The 20498-nt window shown below is 42.6% G+C and overlaps 1 long non-coding RNA gene across 3 annotated transcripts; it reads right to left on the reverse strand.

The window, feature by feature from the left end:
* Positions 1-9482: 9482 nt before the first annotated feature.
* Positions 9483-12657, reverse strand: LOC134453540 (uncharacterized). Of its 3 annotated transcripts, XR_010035645.1 has the most exons (6): positions 12565-12638; positions 12223-12354; positions 11346-11466; positions 11030-11124; positions 10539-10707; positions 9483-10315 (listed from the first exon to the last, which is right to left on the reverse strand). It is a non-coding gene; the product is annotated as an uncharacterized LOC134453540 (long non-coding RNA). The 3 variants fall into 3 exon arrangements; XR_010035644.1 differs by having other exon boundaries at positions 12223-12657; XR_010035646.1 differs by lacking the exon at positions 12223-12354 and having other exon boundaries at positions 12565-12656.
* Positions 12658-20498: the final 7841 nt, after the last annotated feature.

Here is a 20498-nt window from a genome sequence, read left to right on the forward strand (position 1 = left end):
TCTCTGGTGCAAGTGAATGTGCTTGTGGAACGCAGCCATACAGTAAGCCTCCAGGAGGAAGAGATGTGGGAGATGTTGCTTAAACATGGCCAGTGAAGGGGTAGCCTATTCTGGATGTGGTCGGGCAGATTGTTCCAAGAGCAGCAAAATGAAGTCAAGTCAAGTCACACATTCACATGACCCACATGTTCCCACAGTTCGGCAGGACACCGGGGGTCCATGGCTACAGATGCTATAGTTTATGCTGCATGATGTGATATTCAGGTAGTATGTGTCGAGAGGGAGTGTGGTCAAAGTCTGTTCCCATAAGTCCCATCACTCGGCGGCCATCTTGGCTACGCCTCAAACTGACTATTTGAGATTAGTCAGTGATGGGGTATATAAGAATGAATGGGGGGAAATAATGTGTGTGACAGTGGGACAACACAGCGATGCACAACTCATGTGGTTTGGAATCACAATGAAAAACTGGTTCTAATGGCAGTCTTAGAATGACCGCATACATGAAAGAAACACTTTAAAACAGCGTTTTTCTTTATGATATTTTTGAACTGCGCATGCGCAGCATTCCACAACGTTTCGTTTTGCGGCCGGTGGGAGCAAGTTGCGTCGACTTCACCTCTTCCGGCCGACTGTCAAACGGGCATCCATTCTTCGGTCATTGTACAGAAAAGAACAATGGATTTATTTTCTGATAGCCTAAGCAGTAAGCACAATGGTCGTCCCTGCTCATAAGTAAATAAAAAAAGGGCTATTGAGTAAATTAATGAAATAGCCTACCTCAAAATTGGTGTTTTGAATTGTGATATCATGTTGTTGCCTATAAACTGATAGGCCTAATAGCTATGACCAACGGTGAAAAATAGGCCTATAAGAGAAAAAGCAAAACGGATCAAAATTGAATGTCTTGCAGACTTGCTCCCGTTTTGCTTTTTCTTACTTATTTGTTTTCAACCATAAGAAAAAACACAACGGGTGTGCACATGTATGCACGTGGCCGTTTTTGTTTTTGATTATCTGTCCCTTTGTCCTGCGCCTACATTTTGGATGGGCGCAGAGGTGATTAAAGGGGTATGCCACTATTTTGAGGCTTAATACAGTTAAAATCGTTGGCTGGGGTTTATAAAGGTGGTGAAGTGTCTTATTTTTCATGTTAAGCGTTGTCTTGCTTTAAGACAAGTTAAAAGAGGGAATATGTCGCTAAGCTAGTGAAAGTCAATGTATCCGTGTAGCATTGTAGCATGCTACACGGATACATTGACTTTCACTAGCTTAGCGACATATTCCCTCTTTTAACTTGTCTTAAAGCAAGACAACGCTTAACATGAAAAATAAGACACTTCACCACCTTTATAAACCCCAGCCAACGATTTTAACTGTATTAAGCCCCAAAATAGTGGCATACCCCTTTAATGGTCGATTTGCGCTCTCTGCCCAATTCACAATGAAGTTTCCACGGACGGCAAACAAACCACATGGCCGCCAGCAAACAATCCAATTAGGTACGAGCAGTTGTAAAGGTTTGCACTTGCGTCGAGATGATTGGATAAGTGACAGCGCAGCTCAGCAAGCAATTGGCTCTCGTTACCGGACAGGTGGGAGTGACGCCGGCAAACGCCATGTTCGCGTAGCCAAATGCTCTCGTTCATTCCTATGGAAGGTTTCATGAGTGATCCGTCTCGTATAAGACCGTCTCTGGTGTGGTTGCTAACAGGTGTTTGCCTCGGAGGTTGCCTATTGCTGCCAAGTTGTCTGGTTGAACTCAGCGAAGCTCACATTCAAGGGCTAGTTCTAATAAGCTAACCACAAAGCACGAGCAACTAGCTACACTAGCCGAATACTTGGGACTAACAGCCGGACAACATCAGCGGCAACACTGTTGCATTACCAACCACAGTCCCTCTCTACACATATACCTGAATATCACTTAATGTGGCATAAACTTGTACACCTCCCACAGCCATGACTCTGGTGTCCTGCTGAACCGCCGAGGACAATGAATGCGAGACGACTGTAGTCTATCTGCGTCTGCCCCAGGCAATCTGACTGCCTGGTCTCATTCATGTCCACTGACCGCCAGTGAATGTCACTTCCGAGGACCGCCTTCTTCATATTTCTGACTTTTTTCTCGAAATTTTCGACTTTGTATGTCAAAACTTTTGACTTTGCATCTCAAAACTTTCGACTTCATTTCTCGAAAGTTTCGACTTTTAAATTTTCTACTTTTTTTCTCAAAACTTTTGACTTCATTTCTCGAAAATGTTGACTTTTTTCTCAAAAATTCTGAGTTCCTTTCTCAGAAATGTACAAAATATATGTCTCCTATTGATCCTAATGCTCCGCCGTAGCTTGCATTATTACACTATCACAATACAACATTGGTCTTCACAGAACCTAGTCAAGGTGGTGGGTGTTTCTTGTCAAGGTAGCTGCCTTAACAGTTAAGAGTTGGGGGAAACCCTGTTCACCATCAGTGCTTTTTGCCACCTTTTCCCTTTTTATGCATATTTTTCAGACTTGATCGAATCTCAGCAGACGACCTTAACAAGGCAAAGAAATTCGTGAAAGTCATGAAGCTGTTGTACAATTCCACCATCTGCACTTCGGCTGAAAACCAGCCTACAATAAGCCAAATTGCTCCCATTATGGGAAAGCTTCGGCAGCATTTAACGGTCACAGCTACTGATTCCAGCTTCTGTGCCGTCATAAAGGAGAAGGTCTGGGGTGACCTTTGTAGACGATACAAAGTAAGCATCACTGTTTTTCATCCCATATGGAGAAAGCTGGATAGTGCATTGCAAAGTGGCAGCATTTTTAGTCTTTTTAGTCAGTTAGGCGTCACTCTTATTCCCCTAAGACTTGTCTGCCTGTCTGTCTGTCTACAGGAAGAGGGCATTCCAGAGTTCCTGGAGGAGGGCATGGCTCTAGACCCTAGGTTCAAGGGAAAGGTGGAGGATCCTGTGTGGTACAGGCTCGAGGAGCAGCTCCTGGATCAAGTACACCAGGTGGTTTTAAGTTGTAAATCTTCAAATCTCACTGTATTTATATTTTCTAGCTATAAATGAAAACATTGTTCCTGATACCTTGTTTTTTTTTTCTATGACGGCAGAATGGAGCTGAAAAGGCCCAGCAGCAGCAGCGAGGTGATGACTATGACGACGACGACGACGATGATGATGATGGTGGGAGCGGCTATGCTGCTGCAGCAACGGTAAATACTGTATAGGTTATTTATATTGTTTTACAGTTAACACATGAAACTAGTGGTAAATATAAAGTGCATAACCTAGAAGGACCACAAGCAACATTGAAATGGTAATCTACCCAAGGGGTGGAACGGTCTCCCAGAGGCAGCAAGACTAAGGTGCTGTTTCCACGTAGCAGGATATTTTTTTAGCAGGGTATTTTTTTCTCCTGCTACGTGGAAACGCAACATGTGGATAAAAAAATCCTCCATTGTAACAAATGCGTTTCAGACCCCTAAACAGGATATTTTTCTCCTGCTATTTTTTTCTCCTTCACCTGGATTTTTAAATATCTGCTACGTGGAAACGGAGGGCCAAAACCAATGCAAAACCAATACAAGCAGGAGAAAAAAATATCCACATATAAAAATATCCAGCTACGTGGAAACGGCAACTAAGCACATCTCTTGCAGCCTTCAAGAAGCAAATAAAGACTCCTCTTTCGTGAAGATCTACTAGACTAATGGTTGATGTGTGCGTATGTATGTGGGTGTGTTTGTGTGTACTGTAAAAAAGAAGAAGGAAAAAAAACCCTAACTATCATGTTCTGCATATTTCCTGTGCACTTTGTATCGGCTAGTGATGTTGGCTATGATTATGTCCATGTAATCTGTTAAAACAGCGACACCTATTGGTGCTACCAAGACACTGCCTTTCAAGTAATGTGGACAAACAGTAAACATATCTATATCTTTTTATGTCTGCTCAAAAGAAACGGGCTAAGCTGTCTGCACTAGAAGAACTCTTCCTTGATGAGGACATGGAGGTGGGGGAGCAGGGTGCAAGGGAAACGACAACAATAGTAATGTGTCGTTCAGGAACGAACCGTTCGTTTTGAACGAGTCTTTGAAGTGAACGAAGCGAACTAGTTCCCCGCCTCTCGTTCACTTCGTTCGTTGGTGAATCACCGGTCTGTCACTAGTCAGTCAGACAGTAGCAGAAGTGGTCGTCCAATGAGCATTTTAATCTGCGCAAAGGGGCACCACTTTATCTCTTAATGTGATATCTTAATATTACCAGAGTTTTTACACATACCGGGTATTTAGTTCATAATTTAGAAGAGCTCAGCAGTTCACATAGTCCACAGTTCACAGCTCTGAACGAGCTGAGCTCTCGTTCCTGAACGAGGAGCCAGTGAACTGCAGCCAATGGTTTCCATGACCACGAATACACAACTTAACGTGGCAGAGACAAAGGCATACTTCTAGTTGGAAATGCCACTTGTAAATGATATTTTATTCTTTTTTTAATGGGTGATACTGTTCAATACATAAAATTAATCTGCAAAATAGGTTTCAGGTGATATGTTTAGACACAAGAAGCACCTTAGATCTACACAGCACAGCGAGAACGAACTGTATTGAGCCCGCGAGCGAGAGATCAGCCTGGGCGCATAGCAACAGTCTCCATGACCACGAATAAACAACTTAACGTGGCAGAGACGAAGGCATACTTTTTGGTTAAAAGCAGCTTGTAATTGGGCTTTTTTAAATGTGTGCTGCTGTTAAATAAATAATATAACTAGGCAAAATGAGTTAAGTTGATATGTTTGGACATGAGAAGCACACAGGCAAAGTATGAATGCCCCCCTCTCCATGTCCTCCTCTCGTTCACTGAACTAGTTCGCTCGTCATTCACCCCTTGCTCTCCTGCATTGTGGCGTGACGTAATCAAAATGAACGACTGAACGAACTGTGAACGAACGAATTCCTCAGCAGAACTGAACGAAGAGAACGAACTGGCGCGAAAGAATCGCCATGCCCTTCACTAGACAACAAGGGAAAAGGCGAAGGAATCGAAAGAACTCCGGCATGTTCACATCCACCCACTTGTAACTTTTGTCGACTGTATTCACTGCAGCATAACTGTTGGTAGTGTGGCAGAGTTGACGGACCACAGCAGGTGAAAAAACAGCTTGAAGAGGTCTCCAGGGGTGTGTTGGACAGTGGTGTCCACCTGTATGCCTGTGGTCTTCAGAGGCCGGAATCGCAGAGGTGGTGGAGCAATGTCCACATCCTTCTCCGTTTTCCACTTCACAGCCAGAGTTTGCCATCCAGATGAAGGACCCTTTCTTTTCGTTGGTGGTGGTTGGGCTTTGGAATGGTCGCCCCTACAATACATATAAAGGGGGAAAAAAATTCTGTATATGTAAAGCAACAAAATTGGGAGTGTGCTTTGAGCACCTGGCCGTCCAACATTGTTCATATGCAAATATTTGACCACTTTAGGAATGGCATCATATATACGCAGTACCCGTGTGAATGTATTGTGTAAAATAATATGTTATAGCATCATATCCAACCATGCAGTGACAATGAAACTTGGAGTGAAGACTGGGCCAACAGTGCGCGCGCGCACACACACACACACACACACACACACACACACACACACACACACACACACACACACACACACACACACACACACACACAGTAGCCGTCATTTGGTTCAGTTAATTAGGCATGGCTACAACAGTAGTAGGTTAGCTTTCACGTCAGCAACTGACGGCTCAACATCTGAAATAATTTCAGACATACAATTTAACCCTTAGGCCCATCAGTTCAAATGTCAGTGCATCCCAACAACAATGCTGGAGTGTCTAGATTATCTGCACTATCCAAAACACTGATGATGAAATGTTCAGGAAGGGAGACTGGGCCAACAATACACACACACACACACACACACACACACACACACAAGCCTTCATTTGGTTCAGTAAATTACGCATGGCTACTACAGTAGCAGGCTAGCTTTCACGTCAACAACTGACCGTGCTCAACATCCGAAATCATTTCAGACAGCCCACAAAACATACAATGTAACCCCTACAATATAACGTTTGCAAAACTGTGACTGTCTGTCACCACTTGTCACTCGGTATCAGTGGCGGTTTTTGTATTAAGGGTGCACGGGCGCCGCCCCTCCGTTTAAAAATTCCATCAAATTTGCATCATATTATCATTACTTCTATTGAGAAACCGTATAATTTGTTTCCGATAAAAACGCACTAAGCTGCCCATTCGGAATCGACTTTTAACTTGATATTGTTTGCAATCCGGTAGAATGACAGAGGGCCCGCCCTCTCCCGGGCCCCGACAAAGCAAGTGTCTATGCTAAAATGACAAGTAATGTTGCAGAACGTTATGAATAAAACATTTTAATTGGCCATTTTTCCTTTGGTCTTGGGGCGCACTACATGTGCGACCCGGCCAATTATATAGCATTTTATTTGTATACTGTTGTGTTATTGGACGAGTGTTCGAGATGGCCTGTCAATCAGATGTCAACCTGTCTGCTACGCGGCAAGAACTAGCTAGCCTAGAACTACGATTTACCCGCCTTGAAGAAGCTTGCGTGAAAGTGAAGAGATTTTTAAGTATCGATTGTTTTTAAGACGGCCCGACTGTTAACAGCAAAGGAAAATTCGGTGGCTTTGTTGAAGCAGTATCCGTTCATCCGTCGTTCTGACGAAGATAAGAAGAGAGTGAAAGTCCTTGGACCTGACTGTCCTGAGCTCCTCATCACCCAGAGCACCACCGATCGTGGAAGGACGTACATCAGGACCTTTTCTTCCAGTGTGTATGGTCGCTGGAATTGGCTAACGGGATGCGAAGTGAGTAATGCCCTGTACTGCTTCCCGTGTCTGTTGTGTCAAAGTCCTGGGACAGACATTTGTTGGGTGACATCTGGGGTGATGGAATTGAAACACCTGGGGGAGAAGTGTAAAATGCACGAAAGCAGCAGAAGCCACCTAGAGAACAGCTTGAAGCTACCCCTGTTCGGAAGGCGTAGCATCCGGGAACAACTTGATGAAGGCTACAGAGTTGGAATTAGAAAACATAACGAGGAAGTGACAAAAAAAAGACACATTTTGTCACCAATAATTGACTCTGTAAAATTCTGTGGGGCATTTGAATTGGCGTTGCGTGGACAAAACGAAAGTGCAGACTCAAACAACCCAGGCGTCTTTCTCGGCTTGGTCGACTTTTTTGCCTCAATTGACAGCACACTTGGAGACAGCACTTGGAGACAGCAACTGTATTTAAAGGCACCTCAAAAACGATACAGAACGAACTGCTCGATTGCATGTTTTCTGTGGTGACGGAGCAGATTATGAAAGAAGTTAAGAACAGTGATTTCATTGCCATCCAGTCCGAAGAGACAACGGACATTAGTACCGTGACCCAACTGGTGCTAGTGCTGCGTTACATCGACAGCAAAATGAACATGCAGGAACGATTCTTTTAATTCATTCCCCTGCAGTCATCAACAGCCGTGAACATTGCCACAGAGCTGAAAGAACGCCTTTCCATCATCCTTCCCGATCAAAAAGATAAAGAAAAATTCATCTGCCAAGCTTACGATGGAGCAAGCGTAATGAGAGGTGCCACTGGTGGTGTTCAGAAGCGAATAAAAGAGGACTACCCAAATGCGCACTACATCCACTGCTACGCGCACCAGTTGAACTTAATCATGAAACAAGCCACCAATCACATTTTTAAAGTAAGGAACTTTTTTTCGGACCTTGGTGGCTTTGCCAGTTTTTTTTCAAGATCATCCAAGTGTATGGGACGAAATAGTTACCTGCAGGCTGCCAACTTCCAGCAAGATCAGGTGGAACTTTCACAGCCGCGCTGTCAACACGGTGTTTGAACACAGAGAGGATCTCATCAAATGTTTCCATGCCATACAAGACTCGGGAGACTTCGATGCAAACACCGTGAGAGAGGCAGGAGCATATGCAAGGATCCTGGAAGATCCAGACTTCAGGTTCTTCCTGCAACTTTTTCACCAGATCATGCCCCTTGTAGGCACTCTCTGGAGAAGGGTCCAGCTGCAGTAAAACAGTTCCACCCCTAATGCAAGCACGCCCATGGGCGTTCCCGGCATTTGCCGTATTGGCCAATCGTGAAGGGATACTGCATGATGTCATTTTCAAGGCCATTTCCGGATGAAGGCTCCATGTTTTCAAAGATATCCCGTGCAAATTGTTATCTTCCAGAGAAACGTTTCACTGAACATTCCACTGACATAATATTCTCAACAATTTATGTAAGAAAGTGAGATAAATCACACGTTTTCTAATCCCAATATGTATTTTGCTTTGTCTTCCCGTACCTTGGACATTGTAGCCTACTGTTTAGAACTCGTGTCGCTATGCACAGATTTGTCATAACGTATCAGGTCGCCAAAATGCTTTGCTTTCAACACAACGTTGACACATTGACAGTACATACTGTATATATTGCCTAAATATGAAGAGTTCAGATGCAAAAACCCCTAACTCCATTTCTGAAGACCTGCACTTCTATATTTTTAGAGAACCCTGTTGTTGGTTTGGTTTACATTCATGTACTTGATAATACATATAAATAGTTATATTACATAAATAAAATAAAAAATATGCAATTTTGATAGCTTTGTATTAAATAAAAATGAATTAAGATTATTTTCTGAAAAGGCACTTAGGGGGTTTTGCATCTGAACTCTTCATATATACTGTATATGCGTTGGCATTACCTCACCTAGCTGTGTGTAACACTGGGTAGGCTATATGATTAAACCACAGATTTATCCTTTCCAGGATATCAACACACCCCGACAAATAATAATTAAAAAACCCTTTTAGGCGAGGTTGTTCACTTGGTAAGACATGATATAGGCTACTTAGAAAAGTTGTACGATGTACATCAGCAACACATTCCCGACTTTTTGAAGTAGGCCTAATGAGTGTCACCTCACCACAGTTATGTGGCCAGCTTGAAAAGAGCAGATATTAATGAAAAAATATGAAATAGTATTTGAAATAGCAATAGGCTATTTGTTTGTTTTATTGGAGAAAACTATTTCTTCATTACCATAGGCCTACCATACTCCATGTCTGTCTATGATTTAGGAGTGACCACACCATTGAAGCTTACCTCTTTATCCAGGAGAGGTTCCAGATTGGCCTGTCTTAATTCAAAGGCCATCAGAAAACAGAGAAAAAATTTCCTACCATCATAACCAGTGTTTGTGCATACATAATCAGGGCCGCTGACAGCTTTGGCTTTGCCCAGGACAAAGTCATCTGAAAGGGCCCCCCACTCAATACATAGACTACATACAATGTAATGAGGACCCATTCCTGGACCCCTCGTCTCACTGGGCCCAGGTCAACGGACCCCTTTGTCCCCCCTGTCAGCTTCCCCGCATGTAGGCCACATACATTGCTGAAAGAAGTGAACGAGACAGGAATGAAATGTGAATTTATTTCTGTTTACTTTTACACTATGAAGTGTGAACGGTCAACAAGAGGGTTAACACAAAGTTTGAAATTGTGTTTGACCAGTCTCCAATGTGCATTTAACTAATAACTAAAAATAAGGCATTGGCATTAAATATAGACTGATACATACTATAAATACAGACACCCAAACAGTGTGCAATAATAAGATTAACATACTGATGGACAATAAATACACAAACACAGTGGACACACACACACGGCAGGAGGAGTTCATACAGGTGGTGTGAAGATGCTGTATACAAGGTGCAATGAGTAAAGTGTAAGTGGCATGGTGAAAGAAGTGTTCATGGAATATTCTCCCGTGTCCTTGGTTATTCATGTGGTTTTCTTCAGTGCGTTGAGGAGTCTGATGGCTTGTGGAAAGAAGTCGTTTCCCAGTGTGCTTTTGCAGCACCGCATGCTGGGCTAGCGCTTCCCTGATGGTAGTAGGGAGAACAGGTAGGGGTGATCTTATGAGCTTTTCTGCTGTCCTCACCACTCTCTGTACTGCCTTCTAGTCTTCAGCTTGACGGCTGCCATGCCAGACAGAGAGGCTGCTGGTCAGGATGCTCTCAATTACACCCCTGTAGAAGGTGGTGAGTGCCGTTGTGGGGAGGTCGGCTCTTCTCTCATCCTTCGCAGGAAGTGGAGTAGTGTCTGTGCCTTTTTGAGATGGTGGAGCCATGTGGTGCAGTTGGCAGAGGAGGAGCGGCACAGTGGTTGGTGCTGGGTTAATCAGGTTCAGATCCAAAGTTGCTGGTGTCATCAGCCCTCCCTCTGAAAACTGGCTCTGTGCCTGTCAAAAAAAGGCATGTTAATGTTATGAATGACAATTAAGACAAAAACAACCAACCCCTATCTACCTACAGAAGGACATGACATGAGCACGTGCATATGCTTGTGCACATGCCCCCCCCACACACTGCTACTGTCTTAAAGTTTGGTGCACGTGCATGCATGCACGCCTATTCTCCCCCCTTTGCCTCAAGTCAAGTGTGCATTTTAGAGGTTGTCCTCACCTGCACATGTGTGAAGAGCAGGAAGATTGGAGGTTGAGGATGAAGAGGCAGGGCAGGAGGTTCTCCTTGTGAGCGGCCCTGGTCCTGATGCTGATTGCCCATCACCACGCTGTGGCTCATCAAACCCATTACCGGCATATCAATGCTGAACAGGAACGACTGCTTCCATCTGCACGCATGCACACACACACACACACACACACACACACACACACACACACACACACACACACACACACACACACACACACACACGAGAGGGATACATAGAATACACTACATAAAAATCACACCCATCATTTTAATGCAGAACACCAGGCTGAAGAGATACACAGCTTCTGGCCTGTGCAGGGATCACTACAGTGCCAGTGTTTTGTATTATCCTCTATCCACATTTTTTTTCAATAAATAAACACAGCACAGAAAGGAATTACTGTATGAAATACTTATTGGTCTAGTGCAGAACAAAACAGATTCAGTGTTTTACTCACCACTGTGTGCAAGTTTCTGTGTTCAGCTCAGGTGGAAGCCTCCATCACAACATGTTGATACTGACATTAACCATCCTTCAGAAAACTGCCTCTGCCTGTCAGAAATAGCAAAATAATGTTAACACAACAAGGTAGTATCTTAAAAATATCCTTAACCAAAGACAGACAGACACACACTGCCACTGTCTTGGTTCTAGGACACACACACGCCCTTTAAGGGTCACATCACATGTAATGGCCGGGTTCTCACTCACTCACTCCTTTTCTCCTACTTTTGCCTCAGACAATGCAGTGAGTTTTTAAAAATTGGCCTTACCTGCACATGTGTGAAGGACAGGAAGGGAGGTTGAGGATGGAGCTGCCAGTCAGGAGGTCCAGAGCTGTCCTGGTCCATCACCATCATGTGGATCATCAACCCCAACCCCAACTTCTTATATCTGCGTGAACACATTCACGAACACTCACACACACACACACACACACACACACACACACACACACACACACACACACACACACACACACACACACACACACACACACACACACACACACACACTAGGCGAGATACAGGTTATATGGCACATTAGGAGGCATGGGTATTGTTGCACTCTAGATGTTTAGAAATAAGTAGGTGCGTGGACCCAAAAAGTAGAGTTCAATGTGGGAGTACACTAAATAAGACAGAGGTCAAGTCACTGCTCTCTGATGGCAGCAACCTGAAACATCTGCTCTACTCTGCTCTGAGAAAAATAAAACAAAAAATCTGCTTGTGCTTGACCTTAGTGTCTTATTTAGTGTGTGAACCTGCTCCCACATTGAACTATATGGCACATTTAAAATCAGACCCAATGACAAGTCAAGTCAATGCAACGGACATGAACCGACCATTACATTAAAATAACAGACTAAACAGTCTTTGGATGATTGAAGAGGCAGGAGAGATGACGAGGGGCCTCGATCCAGTAGCATTTATTTACTTCCCAATCTGCTCGTTAGCACCTGTTAACTTCATAACGATCGCGGACATTAATGGCGCTAATGTACATACTTTGAGCGAAAATTACAACGAAAATATCAACACAAACGTAACAGAATATCTTCCCATCAAAGATCAATAAAGTAGCAGAGAAATTAAAGTACAGAAACATCATTAAATAGTTTGTGACACGGAGGAAAAAAACACAGCTTACCCCTTGCCAATCTTCCCGAAGTGAGGAAGAGTTCCGGGTGCCACACCAATTAACGCCCCATCAGAAACAATAGGTAACGATAAACCCATCCCAAGTGGTATCTACATTAGCCCATATATTTTGAGAAGTTCACTAAGAGAAAATATAAAGGTTTATTTTTAGCACTACTACATCAAGTCGGTTTTATTTACAATTTCTTTACATGCACTGGTCAAGAATTGAAATTACGTTTAACACCAGGTTGAACAAATATGACACCTCCGACTTTCTGTTCGCACTCCGACTAAGTCAACTCGTAAAGTAACCGTTATGTATATTCATGCATTTTATTCGAAATCTTACCGACAGTTGAGTGATCGCTGCAGCGAAATCCATCCAGCGAAATCCATCCAGTCGTTTTAATAAGTCCCGCGCGGCGCTTGTGTTGTCATTCGGCAGCATGTCACTTCAGAAACTTGAACAGCCAAAGGGGCGTTACTGTGAGGGCGGTCTAGTAAGGAGGAATGGGCGTAGCGGTATTAGCTGGACAAGACGCAGCTGGACCATATTGACTCTCTCTGCCAGGCTACAGCAGAGGAGCATCGACTCAGTGTACATTAAGAGATGCATCCAAAGATTACAGGAGGACATACAGAAGATCAGATACTAATTTGATTTGGTTTTAGATACATTATTTTATGGTTTTCTGCTTCAATAACATCAGTTAAAAAATAATGAAAGCCGTAAAAAAATAAATGAACAAACGGTTAATTATTGGTAACATCTATAGACCCCCTAACTCTCCATCAGACTCAACTGTTAATATTCTCACTACTATTAATTCTTTAAATTGCTCTGATGAAATGATGGTCCTGGGTGACTTTAACAGTAATTGGCTTGACAGATCTTCATTAAAGGAGAGGACTCAGTTTGAAAGCCTAAATCTCACTCAATTAATAAAAGAGCCCACAAGAATAGCTGGGAGCTCCAAGTCTCTCCTTGACTGGATTCTGGTCACCCACCCTAACAGAATTGCTAACTCTTAAGGGCTCTGCATACTTCACGTGCGCATTTTGTCGCGTGTGGCGCAAGAACCATTAATGACGTCATCACTTGCGACAGACTGTTCATACTTCAGAAGGCTTTCGCTCGCATTGTCGGAAGTGCCCTCTGCTGTTCATGAGAGAAACGGCAGTTTCTTTCGCAACTCGCAGCGTGAGTTCTACGGATGTATAAAATAGAAAGCCAAACACGGCTGCTGTAGGGCTACTGAACGTCTGACTTGTGACTTACCACATTGAAACATATATTTTTTGTTGTAGCCTACATTGCCAGATCATTCCAAGACCATGTGAGAGCATTGTTCTGGCGGCAGAATTTTTAAATATATCGCCGAACACAACGTGCTTCTGAACAAAGTAAACAATTGTTTCACTGAACAACATTTAAGAGAGAAGATAAAATAACTCTCTATGACATTTTATTATCCTTAAAATGGTGCAGGATCCATTCTGTAGTAGCCTACAGTAGTTGTAGCCTCTCTTCGCAACTCCTGCTTTGTCTGCCTACCTGCATGGTCGCTGGTGGCGCACGACATGTTACAAAAAATGTGGGGTGCACGACGTCGCGACACGGCAGCTCGCGCCACGGCGTGTGACGTCATTTTGGGTCACGTGATGGCGCGAGTGAGGTCGCGAGTGAAGTATGAAGGAGACTTACACCAGTCACGCCAAGTATGAATCCCCCTTTAGTCTAGAGGATATGTCGAAAAGATGTTCACTTCCGGAAGAAAGCGCGAAAATTGGTATGGTTTTGGGGATGCTGAATCCAATTAGAAGCGGCTCCACGCTCGCAAACGAAGGGATCTACTTCAAAAACACAAAATCCAAGATGGCCGCCATCGGGAAAAACCTGTATTTGTTTTGAGCCATAACTTTGGATCTGGTTGTTATATGAGCATGATCTTGGTGTCAAAATGTAGGTTTTGTGGCCCAATAATGTCATTTAAAGGCAATATAAGTCTCTAACTAAAGATATGACAAAGATATAGGGTGCAACAATTGCAGCAATCACATTGACGCATTTGTGTGAACTGTGCTGATTTAAGAAGGCGAGGCATGATGATTTTGTTAGGCTTGGTGTATCCTATTCTAAGGTACTAGGGATTTGTAAGTATATATTCATGTTCCTGGACTCAAATACAGTGTTGCCAATTTGGCGACTTTGTCGCTAGATTTAGCGACTTTTGGATCTGGCGACAAAAAAACACATCTGGCGACTTTGGCAACATTTTGGTGAATCTGGCTACTTTGAAAAACTCTTCATTTAAGTGACAAAATCATTGTTTTTCAACATAACTGCAGCTCTGCGTAGCCGTGCACACATCTTTTCTAGAGATTTGTGCTGCATGCGTGATGCTGTGACGTCATGCGTAACGTCATCTGGCGACTTCTAGCAACTTTTTTTTCAATCAAGCCATATTCTGTTCACTCATAAAATCACAAAAGAAGTTATTTCTGGAAGAAAATACATCAATAATAATAATAATAATAATAATAAGACTGCATTTCCGGAGAGACAATGCTATTAGTATGCTTGCGGCTTATGCACACACACACACACACAGAGCTGTTGTATACACACACAGAAACACGAGGGAAAGAGATATAGGTCTGAGTGTGTGTGTGTGTGTGTGTGTGTGTGTGTTTGTCTCTCTGTGTGTGTGAGAGAGAGAGAGACAGGGAGGGAGGTGTGTGCGTGTGTGCATGTATGGATATACTTCAGGTGCCTTTCAGCAATGGGTGGGTAGGGAGAGGTAAGGGTGGGATTCGAACCTGCAACCCTCTGACAGACCAACACCCTACCCAGTAGGCCACTGCCACTTACTGTATAGAGTGGCCACAGCAGAATATTAGGCCACGGTTGCCCAGGTGACAGCAGAGGTCTAAAGTTCTACAAGGCTGTGTGTGTGTGTGTGTGTGTGTGTGTGTGTGTGTGTGTGTGTGTGTGTGTGTGTGTGTGTGTGTGTGTGTGTGTGTGAATGAAGATTCTAAAGGTGACAGTTTGGCAGTCAATAGCTGAGTAATATGTGCAGCCTTATTTTTACGCTGTCATATCTCCAAAAGTTTTGCAAGTTGTTGGATGATATTGACACACAAATGGCACAACCCTGCTCTTCATGTCAAAGCTGAGATCACTTTTTCAGGCCAAATGGTTCAGTCCAAAAAATGACATATTCAGGCCTATGCGCTGAGCTGTTCACACATTTTTTTCTAAGTGAATGAGGTCACATCATAGGGATTTTAAAACTGTTCTCTCTGAAACATTTTTAAGAGTTGGCTTATGATCTTCGCACAGTTTGTATTCAAAGCCAAGACCTCTCTGACAATGCCTTTACCTAGTTGATACCTAGTTAAAAAACCCCAGGACAGGTCACCTCTCACTCTAACTGCCACAGTTTGTGACATCATCTTGACCATTCTACCATTCATTTCAATGAGGGGGAAAACAGGGAGAAAACTGAGGAAAAACAAGTCTGGTGAACAAATGAAAGGGGGTAGGCCAGCGAAAAATACACCACCCTGGGCCCTTTTCGAGCCGTTCGTTTTGGCACTCGAACCGTGTCTCTATCTCGAACGCTGCAACGATTCAAAGCCGCCATACTAATGAATGGCGATTCCCATAGGCCGAGGTGAATGGAAAAATGTAGAATAATAATAAACTCTTGATGAACAATTAGTATGCTTTCCCGCAAGCATACTAAATAAACTGTTGGAGAACAATTAGTATGCTTGCTGTGGGCAAGCAGAGGCCTTTGGCAAGCATACTAAATAACTACTAAAACTAATAAATACTAAATAACCACTGACTGTTTTTGCATCTGTCATAGTTATTGTAGAGTGGATTATTAAGTGTTAGCCCTATGGTCTTCTGTTTGCTTTTTGAATGCAGGAAAAAATGATGTTCCCCATAGTATTCATCATCATCATCATTATTATTATTATTATTATTATTATTGATTTACTTTCTTCCAGATATAAAGTTTTTAAGTTGTGAATAAAATGATGGACTGACTGAAAAAAAAGCTGGTACTCATGATCCTAAATTCATAAACTCAAAGATGCAAGTTGGGTGCTAAATATCACATAGGCTTTATGCAGCCATATTTGTGTATAGGTATCCTAAGTATCTGTGTGCTTCAGGGATATTCTGAACAAATCAAGTTAAGTGATAACCCAGGCTTTATTTACAATAAGTTATGTTTCATTGCAACTTTGAGGGCATTTGCACCTTTTATCTTAAAAAAGCCCGGATTTAGCTGTCCATTGGCTAAAAGTGTGTTTATTACATAGTGTGTCGATAATCTGGTAACCAAATACTTAGCTCACCGGTTTCTCCTCTTCATGCTGAATCCATACATATCTCATACTGTATGTTAAATTTGGTTTAACTAATCAAAAGTATTAACAGTTTATATATTTTAGAGCGCCCCCCACAGGCCATTTTGTTATCTGTGTGTTTGACACTCGAACTCAAATTGTTCTATAGACCCTAAACTTCAACTTGGAAGTGAAAACAAAACTTAAACACCAATTTGAAATGACTGAGCCTAATACGACCCCACTAAAAGGATCCAGAAGTATAAAAATATAGCTATCGCAATTGCGGCCATCTTCAATTTCTCAACTTTGAGGTGAATCCTTAATATTTTGAAGCTCAAATGGCTTACTCATGACTTCAGCGATAACCAAAACCTACAATTAGTCGTCAAGATGTATATTCTAGTGCATAAGCTTATTCATCCAAAGTTGTGGATAACTATAAATTTGGCCATCGGAGATGTCGGCCATCTTGGATTTCTCGATTTTCAGTGTGGTACCTAGGTTTTGCAAAGCTAAATGGCTCATAAATTAATTCAGCAATCCCAAGAACCCACATTTAGTCGCAGAGGTCAGGATTATATGACATATGCAACCAAAGTAATGAAGAATTGTTAATTTGGCGGCCATCTTGGATTTGTCCATTTTGAGGGTGATCCCTTGATTTTTGAGCTTGGAGCCGCTTCTTATCGTAATCAGCATACCTGAAAACCTTTGTATACAAATTTTCATGCTTTCTTCCGGAAGTGAACATCTTTGCCAAAAATCCTGACATATCCTCTAGACTATCTGGTGTCCTCCCTGACTGCTTTAGCGACCATTCCATTATTTTTTGTGTTTGGAAAATTTGATTACCTCGTCTGCCACCGAAAGTAATTAAGGTAAGGCAATATCATCACTTTAACGGTGAGGCGTTCATCCAAGATCTACTAAACATTAACTGGCATTGATTTCAATTAATCCCTTACGTTGAAGATGCATGGAATTTCTTTTACACAGAGGTGCTGAAAGTCATAGACAAACATGCTCCATTGGCATCGGTTAAGGTGAAAGGCCGTCATCTCCCATGGATCTCTGGTGACTTAATCCATCTTTTTAAGCAAAGGGACAAGGCTTGGGAGCGTTATCATACAACAAAAAACGTAGAACATTTGACAGAATATAAGCGATTAAGAAATATTTGTACAGTTAAAACAAGAAACGCTAAATCTGATTATTACAAAAATTCCTTATCTAACAACTTCACAAATCCCAAACAGTTCTGGAAAAAGCTTAATGGTCTTCTGAACAAATCTTCTGTGAACTCCCCTCAAAAGCTCAGGCTTGATGATAATAATATTATTACTGACCCCATCTCTGTAGCTGATGCTTTTAATCAGCATTTTTCCTCTGTCTGTAGGTTACGCCCATCTGACTTCTCTTACTCAAACCATGTTAACAGCACTGTGTCTAACCGCTCCTTCTCCTTTTCTACAATACTCCCAACTGAGGTACAACACAATTAAATCGGGTAGCAGTACGGGTCCAGATGGTCTTGAGATTAAGTTTTTAAAAATGGCTTCTCATGTCTTATCATATCCATTATGTGACTTATTTAATTTGTCTTTATCTACTTGCACTGTTCCAATCATGTGGAAGTGTGCTAAGGTAATACCTCTACACAAAAGTGGTGATCCACTTGAATCTAATAATTATAGACCAATCTCTATCATTAGTAATGTTGCTAAAATATTTGAAAAAATTATATTCAAGAGACTGTTCAATTATATCAATGAGTCTTCCATTCTATCACCATGTCAGTCAGGTTTCAGACCCAATTTTTCCACTACTACTGTACTGACTAAATTTGTTAATGATGTTACAGATGGTGTAACTTCAATCTGCTCATTACCGTGCCGTGCCGCGGCAGCGCACCGTGATCATTACACCCTGTGGCCATTCGGAATGCGGGGGGCAGTATAGCACTGCTTTTGCAGAGCAGCGTCTGCCTGTGCTTGTGCGTCTGTCTGTGCTTCCGTGCTTGTCCATCCCCCAGTTTTAGTAGTAGTAGAAATACAGTCAGCAAATTGCATGTTTTATTTAGCATTGGGCATTTGATAATAACACAAGTGTGAGCCCTAAACAAGACCACCATGTGAATTTAAACTCGACTTTTTTCTGTCTTGCATTCACCGTCTCCCAATCCGTCCCTAACTTATTTCGGCACTATTCATGTCAGGAACGGGTATCCTCAGGATACAGAGTTTGCATACCTACAATTTGAACCGGTAAAGACAATTAAAACCGAGTCAATCAGACAGGAACACCATTGTAATTAAGTGTGTCCCGTAACGCCAGCATGAGAGAGATCGAATTTTAAATTTGGCGGCGACATTCTGTTGCACGTAACATTGGGCATTTGATAATAACAGAAGTGTGCGCCCTAAACAAGACCACCATGTGAATTTAAACTCGACTTTTTTCTGTCTTTCATTCACCGTCTCCCAATCCGTCCCTAACTTATTCGGCATTATTCAAGTCAGGAACGGGTATCCTCAGGATACAGAGTTTGCATACCTACAATTTGAACCGGTAAAGACAATTAAAACCGACTCAATCAGACAGGAACACCATTGTAATTAAGTGTGTCCCGTAACGCCAGCATGAGAGAGATCGAATTTTAAATTTGGCGACGACATTCTGTCTTCAAAACTGGCATCGGCCGCTTCCAATTTAGGACCATAGGCCTATTCAAGTTGCTACACAGTTGCTTCATCTCTAATGCCAGGGTTAAGAACAACGAAAATAGCAAAACAGAGTAGGCTAATAAACCGTAATGGAGAGACTGAGGAGACATGAAATCAAGCGGCGGAGTTCGGACCATTTTGAGTGGACCGATGTCGCTTGCTTTGTGTAGCCCTATCAAGCAAGCCTGTCTGTCTCATTTGTGCGATGAGCACAAAAACACAAATTGAACCACTCGTATAGCCTAGTGTGAGTCAAACAGACATGAACAACATTGTAGCCTAATGAAGTAGTGCCCCGTCATGTCAGCATGAGAGAGGTGATTTTACATTTGGCGACGACATTCTTTAAAACTGGCGCATGCCGCTTCCCCTATTGCAGGCTATTACCTGATCTACACTGTCGTTAGCCTACCACAAAAAACAAGGTAGCACAACTTAATACTATTACTAGTCTATATATCTGGTAAATAGTAGGTTGAAGACGGGGGTATTATTGGTGCACTGTTTTTTTTGCGAAGCAGAGTAATCTGCTTCAGTGTAGCTCATTGTACGTTGATCCCTCCCTCAGTTTTAGTAGGCTACAAGTGGAAAGAGTCAGCCAATTGCGCGTTGCACGTAACATTGGGCATTTGATAATAACACAAGCGTGATCCCTAAACAAGACCGCCAGTCGACGGTGTTTTCTTTGTATTATTCTGTCCTGCATTCACCGTCTCAATTCCGCTCCTAACTTATAAGTGATGACTGTTAATTATTTCTGCACTAGCCTATTCAAGTCAGGAACGGATATCCTCAGGATAGCCTACGGACTAATAGGTTGAAGACGTTTTTTTTAAATTATTGGTGCTTGTGAACATTTCATCCTTTCAATGCGCCTTCGGAGGCTGGATAACCTGTCGCGCCACGACATGTCACAAAGGGCTGTGCAGTGAGTCCCGTGCACTGCACTGCTGTAACCCACCCCCTCCCCCACAGACAAACATTCATGTTCTGAAAAGTTCAACACGTTCTGAAAATTTTAGCCGCTTTGCATTAAGTTTTCGAGCAGACACTTGTCCACGGTGACGCAACATCGAAAGAGAAAAGCAGAGACTGTTCACAAATAACTGAATTAAGATTTCATTAAAAAACACAGCATTTGTATGAAAATGTGCTGGGTGACCACACTGCCTAGACCTATCCAGATGCACGT

This window comes from Engraulis encrasicolus, chromosome 8 (genome assembly GCF_034702125.1).
Source record: "Engraulis encrasicolus isolate BLACKSEA-1 chromosome 8, IST_EnEncr_1.0, whole genome shotgun sequence".
NCBI lineage: Eukaryota > Metazoa > Chordata > Actinopteri > Clupeiformes > Engraulidae > Engraulis > Engraulis encrasicolus.